Source organism: Phodopus roborovskii, unplaced genomic scaffold, assembly GCF_943737965.1.
Source record: "Phodopus roborovskii unplaced genomic scaffold, PHOROB, whole genome shotgun sequence".
NCBI classification, from domain to species: Eukaryota; Metazoa; Chordata; class Mammalia; order Rodentia; family Cricetidae; genus Phodopus; species Phodopus roborovskii.
This window is the reverse complement of record NW_026126541.1, coordinates 17,465,563-17,475,548: the sequence shown is the minus strand read 5'-3', so window position 1 is coordinate 17,475,548 and position 9,986 is coordinate 17,465,563. Positions and strand designations below refer to the sequence as shown.

The window sequence follows — 9,986 nt, the reverse complement described above, 5'->3', positions numbered from 1 at the left end:
AGGGACAGGAAAGTGGCACATGTCCCCTACCCCAACAAGTGTACTAAAATAATGGCAATCTTGCTCTTTAGGCATCTTCAAATCCTTCCCAGTTGAGCAGAAAAGATGTTGCCATTTCATGAGGACAAATCAAATTGTTTCTGAGGACACAAAAAAACATAATTTAAAGAAAACTCATGCTCGGAAGCAGATTGGCCCATTGACTGTTCAGAGTCCAAGGCCTGGGTATCCTGAGGAGACAAGTGATTATGGCCTACCGCAGCTTTCTGGTGGAGCCCATCAGCTGCCATGCTTGGAACAAGGACCATACACAGATCACCACCTGCCCCCCAGCAACCACACACACACCTATGAGAAGAGAGGTGCCAAGTGGAACAAAGTTCATGAGCTTCAGGGGCACAATGAGCAGGTGACAGGCATCGACTAGACCTTGAGAGTAACTGCGTTGTGATCTGCAGCACAGACCACACAGCCTATGTGTGGACACCGAAGGGCCGCCGGCTGTGTGCGCTGGCGTGTCATCTTCATCTGTTACTCTGAGCAGGAGAATGACCGGTGGGTGCCCAAGCACATCAAGAAACCCATCCACTCCACTGTCCTCAGCCTTGTCTAGCACCCCAGCAATGTGCTCCTGGCTGCAGGCTCCTGTGACGTCAAGTGCAGGATCTTCTCTGCCAATATCATGGAGGTGGAGGAGCGGCAGGCCCCTACACAGTGGCGCTCTAAGATGCTGATGTTCCCAGCCAGTAGTCGTATGGTTGGGTGCATGGTGTCTGCTTCTTGGTGCCCTGCGCCTGGTAGACGCTGACAAGAAGATGGCCATCACAACGCTGGCCTCCGAGACCTTGCCACTCCTGGCCATCACCTTGATCACAGAAAGTCGTTCAGTGGCAGCAGCCACGGCTGCTTCCCAGTGCTGCTGACCTATGACAGTGTTGAGCTTTGGTGGTCAGCTGGATGTGCTCAAGCAGAGCTCCCAATGTGGCCTGACAGCCCGTGACAGCTTCCAGAACCTTAACAAGAAGGCCAGCTCTGAGGGTAGTGAAACAACAGACACCTGCCTAGACTCACTGGGTAAGTACAGCATCAGCCAAATCTCCGTGCTCAGTGGGGCAAGGGCAAGCGCTTGCTGGAAGTTCTGCCCTCCAGTCATGGATGGTGGCATGAGTGTCTTTGGTGTGAAGAGCGTGGAGTCAGCCTTGAAAGACCTGAAGGTCAAATGAGCTGTGAGAAGTGCTGTCCTCTTTCCAAGCTGCTGGGGAGGAGCGAAAGGGGAATGAGGAGGCTAAGGTTTGCTTTGCTGAATGCTTCTAAGGTTCCTCTGCCGGGCTGCTCCCCAAGAGGGGAGGAGGAAGGTGGGGAACTTTCCTATCTATTTAAGGAACATGTGCCTTTTTGAAGAAATGCTTTCATTTATTGCTTAAAAAAAACTCCCCAGAAAAAAAATTGTAATTGAAACAACGGAAGAGAGCACCATGGTAACATAAGTGCATACTTACTCATGCATTATGGATAGTTAAAAAAATAAATGATTGCTTATTAATCAAACTAACCCAAATGACATAAAAAGAAGTCGTACAACTTGTAAATTGTTCAGACCTCTGGATCTTGATGCTAAAAGTAAAACATAAAATTTCTAATCATAAGGGCTGTTTAAGTTAAGTGATTGCTCTGTGCCCTGTGGACTGTTGTAGTCCCATGAAATGTCACAACTATTGTGACTGGAAGGTTTTAGAAATACATGAAAGCAAGAAAAGTATGATAATGTCCAAGGCTAGACCACACCAGTGTTTCACTGGGAAACTGTTCTCCTCAAGGAAGGACAGTAAATAATTCCACTATCCATGGGTAAGGCCCTCTCTATGAACATCTCCTAAGCATCAAGTTATTAATAACATTTGTGCTCAAGAGCTGTAACCAGGGACAATTTTTGTTAGTTTTTATTCCATCATTTATTTTTTGTTTATTGTGGCAATATTAGCAAAGAGATACATAAACATAAAGGAAATGACATTTGCAATTCTGCCTTGGATAGATAACATTTTGTATTTTCTTTTCAGACGTTTTATTATGCAGACAGACATGTCAGCACATTTTAAAAATAAAACTGAGAACATACTCTATTGCTGGAGGATGTTAATGGGCATGGCCTTGTATGGGCCAGCACCATCCTGCGGCATCATGGGTGCCTTCTTTCTCTCTCGGCAGACCAGAATGCTCTATAATCCAACCAAGCGAATTCCTCTGCCAGATCTGAAAGATGGTGTTGGAGGGAGGACTAAGGTGATTTGTAGCCTGCCCAGTTCCTGCAGAGGCTGACCTTTTGCCACCGCATGACGAGCACTGTGCTTTTGTTCTAGAATGAGTGAAGGGCAGAAAGGCTCATTGAACCCCTGGCCTTGCCAAATGGTGTATGGAAAGGCAATGGGCAAATGGTCCTGCTGGAGGCATTTGAGTGGAGCGGTCCCCATCCTCACAGCATCCCTGGGAGAAGGGCTGACAAGCCCAGCACAGGTACAGAGAGCTGGCAGCCTTCCCAGGGGAAGGGAGCCCCAAGGCTGTCTGATCCTGCTGTGGCAGGAACTGGAGAGACAGCTAAGAAAGCAGGGCTGGCTCCTCCCTCAGGCTGCTTTGTCCCTGGGTAGCTGCAGAAAGTGGAGAGGGGGATGTCCAGTTGTGGACCTGAGCCATTCAGAGCCAGTCAGTGTCACAAGCCTGGTGGCTTGAAGCAGCACAAACTCATTCCCCCTCTCACCTCTCCCCACTGTTCCCGCTACCTCCCCCCACCCCCATTATCAGGACAGCAATCTACCTAGACTGGAGCCCACTTCATGAGCATCTAAATTTGGTTATGCGTATAAGGTTTCTATCCCACGGAAATAAAGTCATTTCCACAGGTACCAAAGGTTAAAGTTTCAGCATGAGTGGCACAGTCAACCATAACAGGATCAATAACGGGTGACTACACACGACAGACTAAACATCTTCACACAGCTCTGGGGTGTGCAGACATGTTTTTGTTTTTGGTTTGGATTTCACGCAGGCTCTCACTCTGCATCCTACACTAACTTGGTGTGGTAACTCATTCTTCTGCCATTCAAGTGCTGGAATTACAGGTATGTACTACCATGGCCAGCTAGGGAAAAAAAAATTGTGTGAGCTGCGGATGGTGGTGTTTGTGGTTGTGGTTCAAGGGCCGGTGACAACTATAGCTTTGTAAAAGCAACTTCCCTGGGCCTCAACTTTCTAATTGACTAATTGAGTTAAAACAATGACTTTCAAAGCATTGACCTTGACACTCTTGCTGGGTAAGAGTCATTCTGATGACATTGGCTGACCCTGGAAAACAAATATTTCCCATGGCTTCTGTGATGGATCCGCTTTGCTCCCCCACACCACCCCTCTCTCACCTTTCCCCCTGTGGACTCGCCTTGTACGTAATTAAAGGTTACTTGCCAGAAAACAAGAACACTCCGATATTCATAAGTGAAAATTAGTGTTCCCTGAGTTGGTTATTCTGCACTGTGCTTTACACAGGAAGTGTTCTTTTACCTTCTAGTTATGCCTCAGTGTTGTTTTGAGCTGCTGTGGTTTTGGTTGCTGTTAGTCATACTTTTTATTTACAAAGTATTATTGGTTCTGTGTCCTCATCGTCCATTTAGCTTGATGAGAGTTGCTGACTTGTCATAGAGTATTTACTTCAAGAGAAAAATAGACCTATAAAAGTGTTCAATATTTAAGTATTACATGTAATTGAATAGCAGTGGAACAGTTGACCTCTCGTGTGCTCCCATTGCTAACGAAGATGTGTACACAATCCCCTTGTGTTTTATTTATAGGGGGGTGGCCACCAGCTCCAGTTTGACCAGACTGAAGGGCATGCCAAGATGTGGAACCTTCAGAGCTAAAATTGGGACAATCCTGGGCAGATTGCCACACTTGGTTACCCTATTATATAGGGACACTTTGTTGATGTTCGTGTCTGTGGAGATGAGCTATTTTAATATAAAACCAAATTTAGCAAAATAAAAGCCGTAGGGTTGTTTCTGAGATCAAGTCTATAGCATAAAATAGGCACTCAGGACCACGTTCTCCAACAGGCAGGAAGTGAGTGAGATTGCGTGTTCAACAAACTTAAAGTGACACCTTCATTCAGTCCCTTTGTAGTTTTCACATGCTTCTCCTAAGCAAGCTGTGGCCCTCTGACAGATTCTATAGAGGTATGTGTGTGTGTGTGTGTGTGTGTGTGTGTGTGTGTTGTTGGTGTTCTTTGACCACATCCACATAGGTATAGTTGAAAGAGCTGGACATGGCTGGGTAAGTCTATAACCCCAGGCTTATGGGATGAGATAGGCAGATCCCAGGAGCTTTGGCTTCCAGCTTAGCCAAAAAAGGTGAGCTTCAAGTTTAGTGAGATACCTTGTCTCAAGGCCATAAGGTAGAGGTTGATAAAGAAGGGTATCTCTATCCAGCTCTGGCCTCCACATGCGTAAGTATGAAAACACATTCCTTCATCACACACACACACACACACACACACACACACACACACACACACACACACACACCCTGCTGCTCACTAAGTAGAGGGGAGAATAAGAATGGGCCTCACAAAGCACCCGGGTGGTCCTTACAGACACCACGCTACAGGGCAGGCGCCTCTCCCTACCAAAGAGTGACATCAGGAAGGATCAGTTTACCTGGCCACACGGGACCCAGGGATGGAGGTCAGCTCTGCAACTTCTGCTCATGCGCAGCAGCTGCAGAGTGTCAGCGCTTGAACTGCCAGTCTTTTGCTTCTGTGTGAACTTAGACTGCAGAGCAATGCATGGGGTATAGCAAAGCCTGCTCTGTAGGTTAGGGACTCAGTTGGAATCCAGGGCCAGCTGCTGTGACCTCTCTCACCTCTAGCTCTGGCCTCTCTACCCACACTGTGGTTCCAAGGAGCTCAGGATTCTACTTACCCAAGCAGAAAGGTCATTTGAAATTGAGAACGAGACAGGACTCTTAAATAGCCCAAACAAACAAACAAGGGGTTGACAATTTAGAACAAAACCCACACATGTTCAATTTGGAATAGAAACTCCTGACAGACCCATGCTTGGAATCCATTGTCCCCAATTTCTCCCAAGTCCTGACCGATACCAAGCTCACTGTCCCAGCTGCACTTAGGGCAGAGTGTGCTAGATACCACAAAAATCAGCAGAGCCTCCAGTGGAAGGCGGCGTTCCCCACATCCTCCTCCTAAATCAATAGAGTCTATCCTAACGCAACAGTGTTCCTGCTCTCTCAGAGTTATCCTTAACTGTGGCTAGGTGACCTCCAGTGGCTTGAGTCCTGCTCAATCAAGAGAACTCTTTCTGTCCCCTGGCAGGGGACAGGCACAGCATTCCAGACATTGTTAACATTGGGACTGACATTTATTTAACTGCTAATTCCACTTATGTGAAATTAATTTACTCTGCTATTATAACTCACCGAGTTTCCCGCCCTGGTGGGCTTCTATAATTCACACCCGGCTGCTCCATTATTGCTCCCATTTCCTGTGCTAAAGGGCAGAGGCTGAAGCTGAGCCTCAGGGTGACTCACATTAAGAGGCTGCTCTGTGCAGCAGGGGGCTTTTCTCATTACAGATTGAGGAGGGATATTGTAAAAACAATGTTATTTTCTTTGCTCCTAAAATCCAGCTTCCCGGTAAGCCCTCCCATTCCAAGGAAATCTTTGTCCTCTTATTCAGCTTCTTCCCATCTCCAAATATGGGCTGCCCCAGTTCCTACGGTGCACAGACGTGTCTTTGGCTTCTCTAGTAGAAACTTGGTCTGTCTGTCTTGGCCCTGGATGAAGTGCAGATGGCCACAAAGTAGCAATGTGGATTCTTACTCTAGAGGTCTGGGTTACCTGTACCTGAATCACTTGGAAGGTGTTGAGCACTGAGCCCCTGGCCAGGCAGTGGGTATGACAGGCTAATGGTCTGTTCTAGCCTCCCGGTGACAAGTTCCCATTCCTAATCGACTTCTGACTCTGGATAAGTCACTGAGGTCTCTGGGAGAGAGGTTAGGCTGGCAGGGTAGTCAACGCTGGGCTCTGCCTCTGGGTCTTTGCCAGCAGTGTGAATGGGGTCACTTAGGCCAGCCAAGGGCTGGGCATCCTCCAAGGTGTGGCAACCTGCCCCCCACCCTGTTGACTGCTGAATGAACACCCTCCCCTTTCAATCTTGCTCAGGCTCTCAGGAGCTTGGACCTCCAGCCTGACCATGTCTCCATCATCTGTCTTCACAAACCTGCTTGCTTCTATGACATGGCATGCCCTGAGTACTCTGCCCAATCCCAATATCCAGTTTTCACCCCATGGTCCCAGCAAAGCTTGAATGCCTTCCTTGTCCTTTACACTCACCAAGTCTAGTCCTCTACTATAAGAAATGCTTCAGCCAGATGTGGTGGAGACACTGTTAGCTCCAGCACTTGGGAGGCAGAGGCAAGCAGCTGAGTTTGAGGCCAGCCTGCGCTACTTAGAGAGACATTGTCTTGGGGGAAAAACACAGAAAAGAAAGGAAGGAAGGAAGGAAGGAAGGAAGAAAGGAAGGAAGGAAGGAAGGAAGGAAGGAAGGAAGGAAGAGAAAGTTTCCTGGCCCTGTGAGCTCATAGCAGCCAACCCAGCTATCTCCATCCCACAGGTGCCCATGCTGGTTCGTTTCACAGCGGAGCCATCTGGGATCCTTACATGTGAACTCTTTGTTGTCCCCCCTGGGCTGTGACTGTGCTGAAACTCTGGACCACTGCTTTTCATTTGTGGACAACCATGGGATATGGTAATCATGCAACCAATTGTCTCTAGTTGGGACAGAGTATATCTCTTTGCTTAGAACATGACTTTCAAAACCAGGAAAACCTCAGTTCGTCTTGACTGGGTCAACAATCGGCAAAATACTTGCGGTCACTGAGCTGGTGCTCAGCTGCACCAAGTTGGCTACTGTAAAGGGACCTTGGCTTATTGTGGACTTAAGGGAAGTAACATGCATGCTTTACCTAGTTGGTGCATGGTGGCACACAATCAGAGCTCAGGAAGAAGCAGCTACCATTATTGGCACGTGATTCTGTGGGGTTCTGTAACCTCTGTTGCAACGAGTCCCCCAACAACAAATGAATGGAGATACTAGTTTTAGAGGTGGCATCCAAAGAGAATGCTGGGTGAGTTTTGGAAATCAAGCGAAGAGAGACATCAGAGCCCAGTCCCCATTCCATTTCTCCTAGCCTCTCGCAGCCTGCAAGCGGGCTCACCACAGCTCTTTCTCCAGGAGCTGCAGAGCCTCACCCCAGGGTGGGTATAGAATGCTTGTGCTGGACCAGGAATACCAGAGCTTGTCTCCTGACCTTGAACACAGCTCACAGCCCCTGAGGAAGGTAGCTCCAATTACAGCCACAGAGTCGGAGGAGCCCTTCCAAGGCACATTGATTTATTGGACCAGCAATACAGCATAGCAGTCACTCGGACTTCTGCCTCTGGCAAGCTGCCCAGCCTGCTTCCTTCTTCCCTGTTCTGTTGTATTGATCTGCATGAGTCGCTGGGGTTTATTGTAGAGGTGTGTGTGTGTGTGTGTGTGTGTGTGTGTATGTGTGTGTGTGTGTGTGTGCATGCCTGTGTATGAGTGTGTGCATGTGTGTATGAATGTGTGTGGGGGTATGGGGGTGTTATTGAGGTCCCAAGGTAGAGGCTGTTCTGTTGGGTCCTCTCCCATGGAGAGAGGTCCTATGCCTTTAATGGAGGGGATTCATTTCTCTTCTGTTTCAAATGACGGCTTTCATTTCATCCTTTTCCTCCAGGTGGGCCCACAATGTTCCCATATGATTCTCACTCTGTCTGGTCCACTTATGAGCACAGTAACTTATCATTTTGTAGAGAATGAAGAAAACTTTCCTTGTGTGAGGCAAAATGTCATCATCCCCGTTAGTTACAGAGGGACCGAGAGTGGTCTGAGCAAAAGACTTGCCAGAGGTCCGGTGACGGTGGATTCTCAGGCTGTTTGTCTTGGTGCCCTCAGCAGTGACCTATTCCAGCCGTCACTCTCTGGGGGGCAGGGGCAGATGGCCAGCCACCAGAGGGTCCAGATCATAGAGTGACTATGAACTCTAGAGGCACAGTTTCCATTCCCACCGTGAGACCTACTTTGCTCCCATCGTGTTCATGGCTGTGGCTCTCCTCCCTTACAGTAGTTACTTGTCTCTTTAGAGGTTACTGTTTACTTAGTGGTGTTAGACAACCACACATTTGTTCTCACACAGTTGCAGTTGTATAAGGATCCAGGCTCTCTGTGTAGAGAGTCCCAAGTCTGTATCCAGGGCACTGGCTGGGCTGCACTCCCATTGGGAGGATGCTGGGGATGTTCATGTTCCTGCTCACATAGCTGTTGGCAGCATCGGGTGCTCTGAGGTGCAGGACCAAGGCCTTCTGTTACCTGGAGGCTGGCTGGAGCTACTTGCCACCTGGGGTTTTGTGATGTAGCCTCCCTTTTCCCCCCACAGAGAGCCAGGGACCCAGAGAGAATTCTGTAAGATGAGTGCTGTGTTACCTCCAGGTACCTTTGTCATATGCTGTTGTTTAGAAGCAATTCACAGGTTACATTTATACTCGTTGTGGGAGGGGGGAGATAAGACAGACTCTAAGCAGGGATCGTGGATAGGGGACCCAGAGGGACTGCCTATCACATCTTCCTTTTCCCTTCTCCTCTTTCATCCTCCTCTCTGCTGGGAAATGAGAGCTTTGAAGGCAGGAAGCTACTAAGAGATGGCCTATGTTTCAGGTACCACGTTGGTTTTAAGCTTTTTTTTACGCAAGCATACTATGTACACAGAAGCTGCAACATCCCAAATGTATAGTACAAACAGTGTTTAGGAAGTAGAAAAGATCGTCATTACTGTAATACAGATCAAACTACAGCTCATCATTCTATGGTTGATGGGTGTCTGTCTGGATAGTTCAGTTTCCAGTAGAGGTGCTGTAAACAGTGCTGCACACTAAGACAGGTCGAGTACCCTAATCTGAAAATCTAATATCCCAAATGCTTGGAAACCCAACGACTTGAAGGCCCCATGCTCACAAAGGTTCAGGTTTTCAGGATCCCATCTAAGGATGCTCACTCAGGACGGTCTATGCCAGTGCTCTTAAATTCAGAAAATTGAAATCTGTGTGTCTGGGGGTGAGCACACAAACACATTTCTGTTGGTTCTCTACCTAGAAATGGACCCACTGGATCAGAGGGTTGTATGCACACATTCTGGAAAGCTATGTGAGCTATCATCCTTGAAGCTTCTTGGTGAGGAAGGTATCATTTTCCTTTTTATATACAATAGCATTTGAGCCACCTACATGTTTCAGGCCCTGAACAATCAAGCCAAGTTACCCTTCCTTTATTATTTCATCTTAAAGCATTGTTTTGGATGATCACTGCATCCTGAGTTCTTTGTTCAATATCATTTAATTTATCTTCCAATTCTTTTGTTATTGGGAGGCCTGTCCAGCCAGCTGTAGAACTGTTGATCTGACAAATGTGTTATAGAGCTGACAAAATTCAAATAAAATCAGGGAAGATCCACAATGCTAATTTTCTATCACAACGTTTTAAAACTTTCCAGGTAAAATATTATCATCTGGTTGGACCACAGTTAGTTAACTTCTGATGAGGTTAAATATTTTTTCCCTACGGGTGGTGGCTGTACACACCTTTGATCCCAGCACTTGAGTGGCAGAGGCAGGTGGATGGATATCTGTGAGTTCGAGGCTAGCCTGGTCTACAAAGCTATACAGAGGAACCCCGCCCCCCCAAAAAAAATCAAAAAGAGAAAGCCAATTTTTTTTCAGGCTCACTAATCTGTATCCCACTCCTTCTCTCTTTTCTCTTTTAACTTCCCATCCCTCCCCAGCCCTGTTCAGATGTATTTCTGTGCTCCCCTGTGTCCCGTCCTCCCCTGTGTCCTGTCCTCCACCACTGG

At 47.5% G+C, this 9,986-nt stretch overlaps 1 pseudogene; it reads left to right on the top strand.

Moving 5' to 3' along the window:
* The first annotated feature begins 248 nt into the window (after positions 1–248).
* On the top strand, positions 249–1,223 carry LOC127233432 (actin-related protein 2/3 complex subunit 1B-like; annotated as a pseudogene).
* The last annotated feature ends 8,763 nt before the right edge of the window (positions 1,224–9,986 follow it).